General features: G+C 39.8%; 1 long non-coding RNA gene across 1 annotated transcript; it reads left to right on the plus strand.

Moving 5' to 3' along the window:
• Window positions 1-3052: 3052 nt before the first annotated feature.
• On the plus strand, window positions 3053-5065 carry LOC123333270. The gene is made up of 3 exons (XR_006550528.1): window positions 3053-3260; window positions 3548-3755; window positions 4903-5065. It is a non-coding gene; the product is annotated as an uncharacterized LOC123333270 (long non-coding RNA).
• The last annotated feature ends 13276 nt before the right edge of the window (window positions 5066-18341 follow it).

The following is an 18341-nucleotide window of genomic DNA, read 5'->3' on the forward strand; positions in this document are numbered from 1 at the left end:
TCTGTAGTCCTTAGCATGTGTCACTGTGTAGAGTAATTGAGTTCTGCTTTTTGTCTTCATCTCTAGGTTGACTGCTTGCTGAGGGCAGTCTTTTTCATCTCTATATTCCTAGGACTTCATCAGCAGATGATTAAATGAAAAAAAATGGTGGCTGGTGTGTGCTGAGAGAACCCTACATAGTCAAAAAGTTGAAAGTACTTTCATAGACCACTTTTCTTATCTTTATTTTAAGCCTTTGAAGCAGAAAAGACAGAAAATAAACCAGCAGCCTAATTTTTCTTCCACTAAAATAACCTAATACTGTTCTACTAAAAATTTCCTTCCCTAATTGTTGTCTTTATGACAGTCAATCCTCTCACTTTCTCAAAGGGGAATGAGACAGTAGTCACTACTCACCTACTCACAGTCAAAACAGAAAGTAGCTAAAAAACTGAGTAGGAATTATTTCTTATGATCAAATGTTTAGCAACTGGTCTTGTTCCTCAAGATACATTTGTTGATCACCTACTCTGTGTCAGATAGTGTTAGGTACTATGGATTCAGTGATAAGTATGGCGATCGAGGCTCAAGTAATTTAAAATCTAAGGATGCACTGAGGTAGACTATAGTCTGCCTAAGAATCACCTGGGGTACTTGTCAAAAATGCAGATTCTTGGGTTCTTTCTCAGAACAATGGAATCAGAAGTTAGCAAGCTTGTCTCCTGAACTCCCCACTCAGTGCCATTGCCCAAACCGCCCCTCCCCTGCCCCTGTGCTGCAGGGCTTGTCCAAAATATCTACCACTTTTAGCACCTTCCTACTCACTCTTCTTTGGCTCAGAGGTTAAAGCTTCTGCCTGCAATGTGGGAGACCTGTGTTCGATCCCTGGGTCGGGAAGGTCCCCTGGAGAAAGAAATGGCAACCCACTCCAGTATTCTTGCCTGGAGAACTCCATGGACAGAGGAGCCTGGTGGGCTACAGTCCACAGGGTTGCAAAGAGTCGGACACGACTGAGCGAGCAACTTAACTCACTCTTCATTGTTTCACTCCAAGGGTACCTCCTCCAGGAATCTTTCCTGATTGTTCCTGTCCCCCGAGAATTAATTAGTGTTAATTTCTTCTCTTTCTGACTCTTTGTTTACTTTGAAACCATTCTATCAATTACAAGCTGACCATGCTGATGTGTAATTTATTATTCTACTCCTCTGCTTCCTTTAATGGACCACAGGCTCTGTCAACAAAACTAAGTCCCATTCATCTCTTCTTCTCAGGACCTAGCACAGAAACTGTATGCAATGGATAGTCAGAGAACACTTACTGAATTATAAAATGGAACAACTGAAAAAGCTCCCTGATAGATATGTCTGGGAATGTCCTTCATCAGAGACTGTCAGGCATTAAAAAATTCACTGAAATTCATCCTGTTGCCAGCTCAGTGACCCTAGACAGTCAAATTCCCCCAACTATAGGGCTGTTTTGACAAGACCTAGAATTGTATTGTTATTTTAGAATTCCTTACAAGATGTCTTCAGTTGTAATTTCTAAGTTCAGGACTCAGTATTCTAAACCAATGTGAAAATATATCTTTGTTTCTTTCTCTAAATCTACCCAATGGATCAGTTTGGTCTGATTTAAATCTAATGATGACTTGTTTACAAAAGAAAATTAGTAACTCAAGGATTTGTGTTTTTAGGATGTGAAGTGCTTGAAGTAAACATTTTCTATTCACACTATATTTATTTAAAATGATAATTTGACTCTCTGAAATACTATGAGCACAAGAGGCTAGAAGAATTAAGGGAAACACATAAGCAGAGAAATCAGTAAAGAATATCAACTGGCTTAATTATCAATCTGACTACCACATGTGTCCTTCAAACCTTTCCTTTTTTTATTCTGTTACTATAAAATTTATGTCAGACTCTAACCTAAATATATCACAGAATCTTAATTTGTTCGTAATTGTACCAAATAACGTCTTCAAAGGAGATGAGCATAAAGTGTTTACTTCTTTTATAGTTATGGTAATTATTAAACAGTCACTGCATTTTTTATGCATGGTTTACAATGAGCATTATCTTATTCAGTATACTATGAGAAAATTGTACATCAAGTTTTATTTGATGAGCAATTATTTATATGACTTCTTCAAGTGTTTCTTCTTCTATATTCACTTGGTAAACAGTGTTATCAATCTTCCAGATGATTAAGTAAGAAAACAGAGAGTGAGCCTAGATTCTTCCCTTACCATTCATCCATCCATGCATACCACCAACCTCACCCATCAGTTAAACTAAAGTTCCATATTTCACAATCCATAAATATCTCACCTAACTCCCAGCTCTTTCCTATGCCTACTTCTGTTGCTCCAGTGCAGGCCTTCCTGTCTCTAGCTCCTCCCTCCTCAGCTATGGCCACTGATCTTTCTAATTTCCCAGCTAAAAAGTCTTCAGTTCTTTTCAATTGACAAGGGTATGAAAATCTGAACTCTTCAGCAAGGTACACAGAATCTTTTATGATCTGCCTCCCAGGCAAAATTTATACCTGCCTCTGGTCCCTCAGACAGCACTCATTATACTTGCACTTTCTGGAACTTGTCACTTGGTATCACTCCTCCTTAGCAGAGCACATGATCCCTGTCTCTAGAACCTTCTCGCTCATTGGACTGACAAACTCCTATTTTGTCCATCAGATCTAAGCTTCAGTATAATTCTACCACAGCAATCTTATGACTGTAGTTTTTGCTTTTGTGTCTTTCTCTCCTCTAGATTAAACACCTTATGGCTATGAGTATTTCTTTTCATCTTTGTTGCCCTTATGTCAAGAGCAGTGCCTGGCATAAGGAAGAAAACCGGTAAACACAGGTTGAATAAATGAACAGCAGTTTACTTCACCCATACCTAAAACTGGTCCTGCTCACAGTTGTGCCAGAAACTATGAAAACACGAAAACATGTAGTAAGTGGGAATACAGGCAGAGTTATAAAGAGCTTAATTTACTCATCTCTAATCATCTCTCTTCTTGCCTGTCCTCACTGATTCCGCTGTGGGAGCTTTGATGAAGACACTGTAGATCTTAGAGGCTTCAGAAGGGAAGAAACTGACCATTTGGAATGACTTAACAGGCTTTTCCCACAGAAGAACACTCAATAGGCCCAGTCAGTCTCTGGGTATCCCTGAGACCAAAAGGTACATTGTTCAGCTGGTCTGAAGATCCCACTCTCTCATCTATAATTCCTATCATTGATGATGATTTTGAGAAGGATTTATTTTTATTTTGTGGTAAGAAAGATTTGCTATTGCTGATATACAAGGCAAGTTTCCTTATCTAAAAAATGATGATAATCTCCTTTTTTTCCCTTCTGCTATAAAGTTCTGATATGATGAAGTGAAACTACTTTGAGAAGAATTAAAAATATCAAATAGACTTAATTATTTTTACCCCCAGCTTATGTGAGTTTATTTAATTTGTATTTTTTTTCCCTTTGTTGAGTTTAACTGATTTGATCAGCAGGGAAGCGACTTAGATGTTTTGATTACTGGTTTTGTGACCTGGATGTTTAATACAGGCTCCTGGAGACATAGAGATGCCCAGGTCACTTCTGATCTTGGAAATCGGGCTCCGAAAGAAGCTCGGGAATCTGCAGGTTTATACAAGCTCTGGGGGACTCCCATAACCTACGAGGTGGAAAATCAGTTTCAGGATCACATCTTTGAGAAGGCTCACCTCTAAGTGGATGCATATATGATGAACACAGACATTTGGATCCCAGACAGGTAAGATCTGGGAGGCTAAACATGCCTGCCCCACTCTTCATGACTGCAATCCTGGGAGTTTGACTGGGAGGGATGCTGGGGATGAGGTGGGGCACTTAGAAGTGGAAGAAAGGTGACAGCCTCATAAACTCTACAGTCCCAGCTCAGGGAAGGAAACGCAGGCTTGTCTGAGGTATTCTATTTCAGCTATTTTAACAGTCTTTCCTCCTAACCCTTCTCATAGCCAAACACACAGCCTAAGCAAGAAATCAATAAACTTCCTGAGAGCCCATTTACTATTTATATAGCTCTGTTTTTAAGACAGAATCAGAATACGTTCCAAGTTCCAAAATCCTTAGTCACAGGGAGCTTTATAGAAACAGAACTTATCCTTACATCTGAAATGGTCTTTGTTACCCTATAAATACAAGTCCAGCAAGTTACAGAACACATGTACTTGGAACAGCCTGTTCTTTCTAGACAATTTAGGGCAGAATTTTATTTTTCTTGAATTTTTGTAGGCAGAGGGCAGCATGCACAAGCCAACTGTACAAGCAAAACCCTGTGTGTCAATTTTACAGAAAACACTCCAAGACGTCTTTGCAAAATGGTCCTTTTAAACCTCTAAATATTGTTTAGTTGTTTACTAATACAATGGGCTATATGACCCAGGGATGTGTTCATTTCTTTGGTTCATAAAATGTATGCATATACTGTCACTCTGGCCTTGGAAAGGGAATACACACAGATGTGATGACAAGCACCATGCCAGAAAAACCAGTAGCTAAAAATGATAACTAATCTTGCCGTACTCTGTCATTATGCAAATCCAAGAAATGTATTGCCAGAGTGATTTATGTCAGTGCAGTTGAAAGACAATTAAAAATGTAATCTTCAGCACATCATTTTAAAATTGACGCTCTATGGCTGCCTCTGCCTTGTAAGGGTGATGCATACTCAACAGTAATTGTGTTGGTCTTTTCTTTAATTATAAATGATATTGCACTTAAATCCAATGTACCCAATTGACAAAATTAAATTAGTGGACTTTAAAAGGTATTGATTTTAAAACCAAATAAGACGTCTTAGATGTCTATTTCCCACCTTTGTTTTGGTTAACAGTTATTCTTGGACTAGACAATAACAAATCCATGGTTCTGTATTCTAGGAGACGACTAGAAGGTGGTACCCTGTGTCCTGGGGAAGAAGCGCTCCTGGAGATAACAGCACTGATGGAATCAGTGCTGATGGGGCCATAACAACATGGTTTCCGTGGAGCTCTGCCTCTGACATCAAAGTTGGGTAACTGCTCTTCAATTTTCTTCAAATCCCCTGACTAGTTTCCAGTTACCATTCACACAATGGTTAATCCGCCCGGCTATAGTGATGCTCTTCATTAATGTCAAAGGATGGCCACCATCCCAATGTCCCACTGATGCTGGGTTACCAAGAGTCACCAACACTGGAGAAATGCAATGAGGGAGGTCCTTCTCTGATGGTTGCCAAGGTTTCTCTAACTTGTTGAGCTGCAGAGCCCACTGTAATTCCCTCCTTCTACAGATAGAAAACAAAGAGCTAGTGTGGCTAATATTCTGGGGAAAATTGTCTAAGAATTTGGAAAAGAATCTTAAAATAATTGGAATTAAAATTCAAGATTCACCTAAGCTCTTGTTCTAAAGGAGAAAATTTTAAGTTGTTTTCTTGGAGCAATAGGTATTTCCATGATGATTTTTAAAGTTTGAAAAACAGTTAGATAAACAAAATAAAACAGATCTCCTTCCTCCAGAAATTCTCATCAATGTTCTTTGTGAATCTATAGAAAGGGTGATGGCATATGCAAATGATTCCTAAATATTTTTTCCTCTTTCCTCATACAGAACTCTGGAGATCTAGAAGCCTGCAGAATAAATTTGGTAGACAGTATTACAGAGACATGGAGTGACTATATACTTTATTGCTTTATTAGGAAATTTTTGAGATTGAAAAGAAATGCCATTAATGTTTATGCTAAGAAAATAGCATAAATTGAGACTATCCTGAATGGGATATATGGTCCTAGCAGCATAAAATAAAACACTTGGAGGGCTAAATATAACAGGAAGGCAATCATTAGCCTGTTCCCCAAATTGAAGGCTATAATATTTAAGAAACATGAGTATTACTTTGTTTTGCTCTAGAAGACAATGATAATAACAACAAAAACAGTAGCAGTAACAATAGGAGCTGGGTGAAATTAGATGGAGAAAGATTTTTACACAATGTAAAAAGGAAATTTCTAGACATTTGTTGTTGTTCAGTCACTCAGTAATGTCCGACTCTTTGTGACCTCATAGACTGCAGCAAGCCAGGCCTCCCTGTCCATCACCAACTCCCAGAGTTTACTCAAACTCATGTCCATTGAGTCGGTGATGCCATCCAACCATCTCATCCTCCGTTGTCCCCTTCTCCTCCTGCCTTCAATCTTTCCCAGCATCAGGGTCTTTTCCAATAAGTCAGTTCTTCATATCAGGTGGCCAAAGTATTGGAGTTTCAGCTTCAGCATCAGTCCTTCCAATGAATATTCTGGACTGATTTCCTTTAGGATGGACTAGTTGGATCTCCTTGCTGTCCAAGGGACTCTCAAGAGTCTCCTCCAACCCCACAGTTCAAAAGCATCAATTCTTCAGCTCTCAGTTTTCTTTATAGTCCAACTCTCACATCCATACATGACTATTGGAAAAACCATAGCTTTGACTAGACGGACCTTTGTTGGCAAAGTAATGTCTCTGCTTTTTAATATGCTGTCTAGGTTGGTCATAACTTTTCTTCCAAGGAGTAAGCACAAGGCTTTGGTTCTTGACATTGGATTCACCCAAAAGGGGAATGAATTCTGTTGGGAAGATGTGCCTCCGCCTTCTCACCCAAAAGGTGTCCCAACAGACTGGATGTTGATGAATGATGGATACTATTTGAGCATGAAACATATGCATTCTAAGAACCAACTAATTTTTATAATTCTATGATTTCACTAATAGGAACTTATTGCAAAGTCCTGAGACATCCCCACAATTCAATCTAAGTAAACATGATTGTTTCAAGGGAGGACTCAAAATGTACCATAATCCACCTTTTTCTACTGAACCATTTTCCCAAAGGCATAAAGAGAAACCAGTACTAAAGAAAAGAAACTTCTGCAAACTTGAGTAACTGAGTTTCACACAAGTTAAATCACACTGACACTTTGCCATGAAGTTTTGGGTTTTGAAGAAACCTCTGGATTTATGTAAAAATGAAGACTCTGAAAATTCCTAGAGGCAGAGATGTTAAAATTAAAGAACTGGGAGGTTCAGACTTAGGTGCAATTTATAGATAAATAAAAGGTAAAGCAGGAGGAAATTTGCAGGTCACTCTAATTCAGTTTGTTCATTTCTTCATAAGGACACACACCTAGGGATACATAAAATGTCTTGTCCAATATCACACAGTAAATTAGGAGCATAATTGAAATCATAATCTAGCTATGGATCTGTAGGACATATACAGAAAATTAAAGTTATTTTACCTATTCTCACATTAGAAAATAGCACATTAACTAATTAAGATGAACTTTCAGGCACTGCAAGGTGCTGAATTCTCTCATTTTTTCAAAATAGGTAGTGATTTATATGGTTTCTACCATAAATCTCTATCCTTCTAGTTTCTAGAAAAGGAAATTCAATACAAAGATGCCGGGGTCCAGCCCCGGCTGATCCAGGGTATTCGAAGCGGGGATGGCGTTGGCGACCTAATTTAAATATTCTTCAAAGATATAGAGAGTAATAGAATGAGGATAGCTCAGTAGGAAAATTCAGTGAAGAGGCTGAGTAGCTTGGTTTACGCGGGAGACCAATAAAACTTCAAGACAAGAAGCTTGCACCACTTACGTAGGCCGCAGGCGTCCTTCCATTCTCCCAAAGGAGAGGAGACACTAAGGCCTCCCCGGTAGGATCTTAGAAGCCCAGGCGTAATTAGTAAGCATGGTGGGTTCTGCGCTCCAGATGGAGACTCAGCCAGAATTTGAGAGAGAGAGAGAGACATGGGGAGACCAGTCTTTCGAGGAACTGATCCCAATTCTTTATTTTCCTGAGTCTGTTTTTATACACTGAGATGTTATACAAAAGTCACGTGGGGTCAGCAGTCCTGACTTTTATTAAAGTCAGGTGCTTCATACAAATGTATACAGAGGTCTTAGGGGTGTTACATCATCTTCTGGCCAGGGGGCCTGCTGACAATTTATGACCCTCTCCTTGTGACAGCGGTCAGTCAACCAGGACACTTATTTCTCCAGGGGTGATTATTCTTAAAACAGACGCCACCCAAATAAAGTTACATTCCTATAGGGTGAGGGTGTAGTGGGTTTTAATTAAGGAAAGAATTTGCTTAGCCTAAGGTCTAACATGATTAATATCAAAGGTTAATACTTATTTCTTCTCTATATTCATTAATGTGTATAAGGGCAGGGGATGTGGAGACTTAGCAGTAAACATTGGCTCAACAAATGAAAAACTCTTCACCAATACAATTTCTAATCAGCCCACTATACTTATACTAATAGTTTTCTAACTTCTCTAAAGAACCTGTTTTTAGAAGGTTTAAAGCATCTCGTGCCTCTCACGGTTGGGAGGCTGTGAGCAATCACATGTGGCTGGACAAGCCTGTCAGGCAGGCTAGAGAACCTTCAGAGGAGTTTGTAGGTTGAAACACTCCTATCACACCCAGGAATTATTATTAACTGGAGCTCTAAGTTAACTCCTTCTCCGAAAGAGGTGGTGGGGGACAGCCCCCCATAAAGTCAGAGGTGTAGGGGAGAGCACAAAGTAGTAAAGTAGGCAGGCTCTGGTTATGGGGGTAGATGCTCGAGAATTTCCAGGGGGACTCCTGAGGCTCGATCCCGCCTTTGCGTATGTCAAGCCTCCTTCCTCATGACCTTTGCCATGGGCAGAGTGCCTCACGCCGGCCCCTAACACAAAGATATAATACAGAAGTAATTAATCATTTCAATTTTAATACTCTTTACTAATGATAAATTATAATATAGGATCAAAATCTCTCATTTTACAGGTGGAAAGGTAAATGATAGGACTCAGGTCAAACAGCTAAAATGGGAAGAACTGGAGTTCTAATCCGTCATGTCACTTGAAGACAAGTACAATAGTATTTCCATTTTGTCTGCCTGTTCCCACAATAATTTTTGTTTTTTTGCCAATACTATCTTTGACATTTCATTGTTTTGAAGTACTTTCATTGAATCAATAAGGAAAAACAAAACAGAAAACCCTATATCTTTAAGATCCATTTGGGTGTTCTTTGGAAGGAATGATGCTAAAGCTGAAACTCCAGTACTTTGGCTACCTCATGCGAAGAGTTGACTCATTGGAAAAGACTCTGATGCTGGGAGGGATTGGGGGCAGGAGGAGAAGGGGACGACAGAGGATGAGATGGCTGGATGGCATCACTGACTCGATGGACATGAGTCTGAGTGAACTCTGGGAGTTGGTGATGGACAGGGAGGCCTGGCGTGCTGTGATTCATGGGGTCGCAAAGAGTTGGCACGACTGAGAGACTGAACTGAACTGAACTGTCCTTAGGCAAATTGACCCTCAATCAAGTCTGGGGAGCCACAGGTCCTAGGGCAGCACAGCTTTTGGAAAACAAACAAATGAAAGAACATAATCAATTAAATTTTCACACATGGGAATCCCCCACCAAATAAGAGTTTCTCACTTTTTTTCTGGTTTGAGAATGCACACAAGAGTTCTGTACACACACCCTCTTTACCATGGAGGGTTTTCTGAGGCTCTAAAAAGTCACACAATAGCAATGGATCTATGGGCAAAACAATCAGAGATCTTTTATACCAAGAAAAAGAAGAAACAGAGAATGAGCAATTTTCTGGGGCAGCTTCAGCACTAGGAATTGAGCACAGCTATCCACTTTGGGGGTCATTTTGCAAACACACATCTGATGAATAAAATACAGTGGTTCCACAAAGTGAGCATTTATTTTCTGAGGTCAGTGGGCCATAGATTAAGCTGTGATGTGGCAGGGAGAAGATGGGTTAGGAAACAGAAACAAGATGAAACAGGGAAGTGGTGCTTTGTAGAAATGATAGGGGCAGGAGAGCATCGAACACTGTGACACTCCTCCAGTCCAAAATCAGTCTGGGAGTCGAGCTAGTGCACAGTTACTTTCAGGAGGCTCTGGGAATTCACACTTGAGTAGTGAGAGAAGACGGCTGTGCAGAGCTCTGCTAGGTTGGAAATCACTTTTTGGAAAGCTTCTGGATCTCCCACAGTGAGAGTTTCGGATACATCTGAATAGGGAGGGTGCTGGCAGTCCTCTCTTAACACAAATCAGCACTTTTTAGCAAACTGCCCCCATGATGGTTTCATCAAAGTAGGAGCACATTGTGCCCAGGGGATACCCTGATACCCAGGGGAAGAGAACACTAGGGTGACCTTTCCTCAGTCAGCTCCTGGGCAGGCAGCTCACAGGTGCTGAGCTGCACTGATGTTATACTGAGTGTTTCAGGCAACAGAGGCACAGAGAAATTTGCTGCATCTCAGCTCCTTCTTTCTTCCTTGTCCTACATCATGCTTGTCAGTTAAGCAGAAAACATTTCAGTGAAAAGTTAGCTGGTGGCCTTCAGCTGTTTACCTTAAAACTGATCTCTCAATCACTCATTCAGGGGGCTTTGGTCATCTGATGTCCAAAATGGAGACAAGACTAACAGTAGCTTCACTGTCTGAGGCTGGTGACCATGTGGTGCTCTGTACCTTAGAACTTTTCCTTTAGAAGTGATTTCCTCTTCCAATGCCCATTAGCAACAGATAAGTAAAGCTACTGCCACTCTGGGTTTCCCACATCACCATTTGCTGCTCCCCCCAAAAATTCTGGGGAGTTCAGAGAATCTTGGCCTCTAGAAGTGGAAGGGACCATGTCAAAGCAGAGTCCTTCCATGACCCTGTGTCAGCCACTGGGAGGACAGCAGGCATATCCAGCTCCTGACTGCAAGTCACTCTTCCCCATACGTGTGTGTGGGCTCAGTCGCTTCAGTCGTGTCCAACTCTTTGTGATCCTATGGGGTATAGCCCGCCAGGTTCCTCTGTCCATGGATTCTCCAGGCAAGAATACTGGAATGGGTTGCCATTTTCTTCTGCAGGGGATCTCTCCAACCCATGGATTGACCCTGCATCTCCCGCAACTCCTGCAATACAGGCAGATTCCTTACCGCTGAGCCACTGGGGAAGCCCCACACTTCCCCATACCATGCACCTATTTCTCTCTGCTTTATCACTGAATGGAAGTTAACCAATTAGGGATTCCTTTCAGAACAAGAAAATCTTTTAGAAGTACATTTAAAAAAGAAGTAATACATGAGTATTATATAATGTAAAGGCAAAGAAACTAATAAGTTTTAAAATATCAGCTGGAGCTAATCTTGGTATTAACTTTGCAGTTTTTTCTCTATTATCAGTTCAGTTCATTCACTCAGTTGTGTCCGCCTCCTTGCGACCCCATGGACTGCAGCATGTCAGGCTTCCCTGTCCATCACCAACTCCCAGAGTTTGCTCAAACTCATATCCATTGACCAGTGATGCCATCCAACCATCTCATCCTCTGTTATCCTCTCCACCTGCCTTCAATTTTTGCCAGCATCAGTTCTTTGCATCAGGTGGCCAAAGTATTGGAGCTTCAGCTTCAGTCCTTCTAATGAATATTCACAACCGATTTCCTTTAGGATTGACTGTTTTTTTTCTATTATACATATACATATATTTGTACTATACGTACACACACACTCACACAAAATGTATATGTACTGCTTTTACAGAAGGAAAATTTTTTCACTTAGTATATTACGAATATCTTTTAAAACTACTAAATTGTGTATGTGCATATGTATGTGTGTAAAAATTCACAGAATCAAGGAATGTTAGAGATGGAAAAGATGTAAGAGATCATCTATTCAAACCATGACTGTATATTTGTGTGACTTTGTGACTCCATGGACTAGCCCACCTGACTCCTTTGTCCATGGAATTGTCCAGGGAAGAATATTGGAGTGCTTTGCTATTCCCTTCTCCAGGGGATATTCCTGATCCAGGGATTGAACCTGCATCTCCTGCATTGCAGGGAGATTCTTTACCATCTGAGCCACCAGGGAAACTCTCCCTATACATCTAGTAATTTAGCTGGATCCAGCAATCCTTGGTATTTACCCAAAGGAGTTGAAAACTTACGGGCACATAAAAATCTGCACTCAGATGTTAGAGCAGCTTTATTCATAACTGCCAAAACGTGGAAGCAAATAAGATGTCTTCTGTAGGTAAATGGATAAACTGTGGTCCATTCAAACAAACGAAAAAGAAATGTGCTATCAAGCCATGAAGAGACATGGAGGAACCTTAAATGCATATTGCTAAGTGATAAAGCCAGCCTGAAAAGGCTGCCTACTACATGATTACAACTATAACATCCTAGAAGAACTATGGAGATATTTAGCTAAAACAGTAAAAAGTTGTTAGGGGTTGTGTGCAGGAGGAATGAAGAGGAGCACAGAGGATTTTAGGGCTGTGAAAGTACTCTACAGGGTATTATAATAATGAATACATGGAATTACACATATGTCCAAACCCATAAAACGGATACAACTAAGAGTGAACCCTAAAGTAAACTATGGACTTTGGATGATTATGATGTGGTCAGTGTGGGTTCATCAGTTTTAACAAATGCTCCACTCTAGAGGGCGCTGCTGGTAATGGGGGAGGCTATGGATGTGTGGGGGAAGAGAGAATATGAGAACTCTTCTGTACCTTTCTCTTAATGTTGCTGTGAACCTAAAACTCCTCTAAAAAATAGTCCTTTAAAAATGCTAGTAGATATCTTCTGTAGATGTATAACTCATTACTTTTTTGGGACTCAGTTTGAAAAAAAAACAAAATGCTCATCTAATTAAACCCCTTCTTTTAAGGAGGAGAAAACTTAGGCTCACAAATGGTGTTTTTCTAAGATCACAGAGTGAATAACTGGCATCATTAGGACCAGATCTCCTTGTTCCCATTTTGCACCACCTCTGCATCTCCTAGATACTGTGAATCACTAACCATCCATAGACAGAGATGTCTGTGTGTGGGTGTTGTGTGTGCAAGTGGTGAGGGTGATAATGGGGGAGCACACAGCACCCCAAAATATACAGAAAAATGATCAACATTTTCCATAAGAAAAACAAAAACTAAAGCTAACTTAATATTTATGACTAAATTTTCTCACACAGTTTTATCATTTTCTAAGCTGGCAGGTCCAATAAATTTCTACAAATGAATAAAGATCAAGCTATTACAGATACAAGTCAGTAGTTGGGATAACTATTACCACCATACTGTAGAAAATGTCAGATTATCACTCAGTGGGTTGGCAAAATATATTGACTTTATGAACTTCAGCCACTTTATCTGTAAAATGGAAATAATGGCCTTAAACGCCGGAAAGAATGCAAGCTGTAATCCAACATCCATTATTCCTTGTCTGCCAGTCCTAGAGCAGCTTGAGTGAGCACCCGAAGTGCCTGTACTCCCCACGGTCAGCCCATGACCCAGGCTGCTTCAATCTTGTGGTATGAACCATCTCCACATGTGGCTTTCAAGTCAATACAACAGGAGAAAATGAGCAAGAGGGTGGCACGTTGGTTCTTAGCATCGCCCAGCACATCACAACGATTACCTACTCCCAGATCACTGTCTGGATCCAGTAACCAGCCCTACCCAACTGCCAGGGAGCCAGAAAATGTGAGGGTACCCAAGGACATGCACAGAGCAGTAAAGCTCTCTCCTCTCCTGGCGAATGATGCCAAAACTGTTAGAAACCAACTAACTACACCGAACCACTATAATTTTTAGAAACCAACTAACTATATTGAGCGATACTATAATTGTTAGAAACCAACTAAGTATATCGAGCTATTTTTGTGCATATTCCTCAGCTTCACAAGTATAAATCTGTAGTATCCAACATATCATCATGATTGGTGTTTCTATTTTTCAAACTATGATCTGGGGGCATGAACGATAAAATTTTTAAAAGCTTAAGCACCTATTTATAATTGGCCTGACCTCTAACAACCAATGAAGCAGACTATCATGGAGCTATAATATTTTATGTCCACAGAGGCACCAAAGTATATTGCAATCATATAGAGAAACTATACTCTGTTAAGCAGAGTATTTTTAGCACAGTTCTCAAAGCATCACTGAGCTGGAAGAATCTGAGGCAGTAAAGTTAGCCACTAGCTTCATTTTGTCCATTAAATAAAATCAGCTGGATTCTAAAATGAAGTGACACCAGTTATCAGAAGCAAAAGCAAATTTCCTCAAGCGACCCAACATGCCCTTCAGGATACTGGCTGATAGCCTTGGCCTTTAGAATCGGTTAAAAATATACCATATGTAGTTTGGTTGACTGACCAACTCATTTATATTTTAATACTAACTTATGATTTATTACTAAATATAAAATGTAAAATCTCTCTCCCTAAAGACTATAAAAATAAAGAGTTCTCTAAAATACAGCTCATACCTTCCAAAGTACATATATTCCTTTTTGGATTTCTTTCCTTCTAGATCTCTTTTTTGAATTGGAGTATGATTTCTTTATAAAGTTGTGTTAGTTTCTGCTGTACAACCAAGTGAATCAGCTATATGTGTACATATATCCCCTCCCTCTTGAGCCTCCCACAACCATCCCACCCCTCTAGGTCATCAAAGAGCACCGAGCTAAGCTCCCTGTGCTATATAACTGCTTCCCACTAGCTATTTATTTCACACATGGCAGTGTATATATGTCAAGCAGTAGTTACAATCCCCAGGACATGGAAGCAACCTAAATGTCCAAGGATAGATGAATGGATAGAGAAGATGTGGTACGTATATACAATGGAATATTACTCCATCTAGAGTTTAAAGTCAGAATTAGATGTTTCTGTGCTTGTGTGTGTGTGTGTGTGTGTGTGTGTGTATGTGTGTGTGTGGGGGGGGGTATCAAGGGAAAGCATACATTCACTCACAATGGTACAATAAAGTATTGCCTCAAATTTTCAGTTTTCCGTAATAGGATTATAGATCTAAACCTTCATTGCTAACTGCAATGCATCTCAGTGGAGGAGGCGGGATAGACACCCCAGCCTCACTGACTTTGCCCAGTGGAATATGTCAGAAGTCATAGGATGACAGTTCAGAGATGAGTCCCTAAGAGGCTCAATGCTCTTGCTCTTTCCCGCAGTGGAAGAATATGACCCGGGTAGCTGCCAGTTGCAGAATGAGAGCCACATGAAGCAGATCTGACCCAATCTGCATCAGAAGTAGAGCTCCCCACCACACCATAGATTCAGGAGATGGAAATATAAATGGAGATTGTTGTAGGCACTGAAATGTTGGGATTGTCTAATATGCTGTGTTAGTGGAGAAAAACCTAACTGGTATACATGAGGAAAACACAGAAATAGAATCTTTAAAAAAATCTGTTTCCAAAACTACTTCTACAAATTCTCCACTCTTTAAACATATTAGACTATTGAAAGAAGGTAGAAAAATAATAGAAAGACCAGGGAAATTAAGAATGGTTATCTTGTGAGGATCTATAAGATCAGATATAGAAACTGAACCAGAGAAAAGGGTATAGAGATGTGTATATAAACTCTGAGGAGCTGCTGATATACTCAAAGAAGCCCCGGGGAAATTCTATATAAACAGAAGGCCAAGAAAAATGTTAACTTTTTAAGCAGTGCTGTTTAAACGAACAGAGATGCTCTTGTCCACACATGTAAACAGGCTGACTAATACTTACAGATGTTAGGACTTTGTAGAGGAGTCTTGGAACCTGTAACACGAAAACACCACAAGAGACATACTGCCAAGACAAAAGATCCACCTTGAGGGCCGACTTGTTACAAAAATGAAATGGAGGAAGAGAATTCAGGTTTTAATACAGCTCATATTCTACAATATATAAAAATTTCTCCATGTCACTTTTAGTTTCTAGGATTAAGTTTGGTTATGAGGGACAGATAATCTAAATTAATGGTGGCGTGAACACAGCAGGATTTCTTCTGTCTTACAAAAAAAGTTCAGAGCCAGTAAATGCAGGGCTAGATTGTCTCATCACAGTGCTCCAGGCCCAGGGTCTTTTTCATTATGCCCCAGAATTCTCAGCACATAAATCTTCCTTTCAGCTCTAAAATGGCTTCCTGCTCTCCAGCCATTGCATTCATAGTAAGGAAGCAGAAGAGAGGAAGAGATAGAGAAGATAATACCGTTTCTTTGCAGGGCTCTTCCAAGACATGTCATGCTACATTTTAGCTTATGTCATATTAACTGGCATTTTAGCTTATGTCATATTATGTCAAAAAACGAAGATCAAGGCATCCAGTCCCATCATTTCACGGCAAATAGATGGGGAAACAATGGCAACAGTGACAGACTTTATTTTCTTGGGCTCCAAAATCACTGCTGATGGTGACTGCAGCCATTAAATTAAAAGATGTTTGTTCCTTGGAAGAAAAGTTATTACCATCCTAGACAGCATATTAAAAAGCAGAGACATTTTTTGCTGGCAAAGTTCCGTACAGTCAAAGTTATGGTTTTTCCAGTAGTCACGTATGGTTGTGAGAGTTGCTCAGAAAGCTGAGTGCGGAAGAATTGATGCTTTTGAACTGTGGTGCTGTGGTGCTGGAGATACTTTTGAACTCTTGAGAGTCCCCTGAACTGCAAGGATACCAAACCAGTCCAAACTAAAGGAAATTGGTGCTGAATATTCATTGGAAGGACTGATGCTGAAAGCTTCAGCTCCAATACTTTGGCCACCTGATTCGAAGAACTGACTCATTGGAAAAGACCCTGATGCTGGGAAAGTTTGAAGCCAGGAGGAGAAGGGGACGACAGAGGATGAGATGGTTGGATGGCATTGCTGACTCGGGCATGAGTTTGAGAAAGCTCTGGGAGTTGGTGATGGACTGGGAAGCCTGGCGTGCTGCAGTCCATGGGGTCGCAAAGAGTAGGACATGACTGAGCAACTGAACTGAACTGAACATATTAACTGGAGCTTAGATTCACAGGTAGCTTTAAAGAAATGCACCCAGGTTAAAGACAAACAAACAGATGACAGTGGGGAGATCTGCTATTAAAGAAGATGGGAAGGATGGGTTTAGGGAAGCAGTAGCCTCTTCTACAATTTTTGTTTTGTCAAGTTTACAACATACAGACAAGAAACATGCAGGACTTCAATAGTCTGCCCTAAGTCACTAGGCAAGCCAAGGACAGAAATTTCCAGAAATAACACAACAGCATTTAATTTCAAGAACTAAACAAAACACTACAACACTAGCTTACAGTATCCCAGCATACATAAAACTAAGGTGATAGCTACAAACGTTCTTCCCTCCCTCCTCCCTTTCTTCCTTCCTTCCTTGCCTCCCTCCCTTCCTTCCTTTCTTAATGCAGGTTAACATCCAAAATCCAGTAATCTTTAACATTATCCAAAACATTTTACCAGTCAGATCAAAAAGGGTTGGTGAATTAACTGGATTAAGTAAAAGCTTTCTTAATAAGGATCAAATGTAAAACATGGTGACTATAATTGATAACACTGTATTGTATAACTGAAATTTACTGAGATAGAACTTAAATGTTTCCAGCACACACACAGATGGTGATAGACTTGTTAATTAACTTGACTGGAAGAATACTTTCACAATAGACGTACAGGAACTTTCTTTCACGTACACTTTAAGTATCTTATAATTTTATATGTCAATTACATCTCATTAAGATGGCGGGGAAAAGGAAAGAAAGCTTTCTTCAGACAAAACATGTTCATCTTAATCACCAGCATTAATGACCTAAATTTGATGAAAATGAGGCACATAATATCGTTTGTCTTCTGATATCATTTATCTGGAAGGGTCTTGGTTAACATTAAGATAAGCCATATTAACATTAATCTTTTTCTGCATATAGAATGCTTATTTTGAGTGTGCAGAATAATTTATATATGTTATACTCAGCTTTTTCCTATAAATAGCCTGTGGCTTTTCTGTAATGACAATACCAAAGTAAACAGTGAGCATGCTGTGGATATTTGATACGTGCCAGGTACCATGCTCTGAGTCTGACATTACTTATTTCACTTTATTTCCTTATCAAAAATAAACCTAGAAGGAGAGACTACTGTATTTGCCAAATTACAGAACAGAAATTTGAAATGGGCAATTAGCTTATGGTCACACATCACTAAATGATGAAGATGAAACCAGAATACACATTTGAGTGACTCTGATTGTTAGACACAAGCGTCACCACTGCTCAACTGCAGCACATAGCTTAACAAAAACGGTATACGTTTTAGAGATAACTAGATAATTGCATATTTGCCTTTATTTTTGTATTTTCTTTTTGTCTTACCATCTCACTAAATGAATATTCAGAAAAATTTGTCTCTAATTCATCACAAAACCAGCATCCAGGAAAGTAACTCATATATAATAGCCACAGTATAGTTGTGGGATGATTGAATGAAATGTGAGATTATGGCTCAGAT

The sequence above is a fragment of the Bubalus bubalis genome, chromosome 4 (assembly GCF_019923935.1).
Source record: "Bubalus bubalis isolate 160015118507 breed Murrah chromosome 4, NDDB_SH_1, whole genome shotgun sequence".
In the NCBI taxonomy this organism is placed as follows: Eukaryota; Metazoa; Chordata; class Mammalia; order Artiodactyla; family Bovidae; genus Bubalus; species Bubalus bubalis.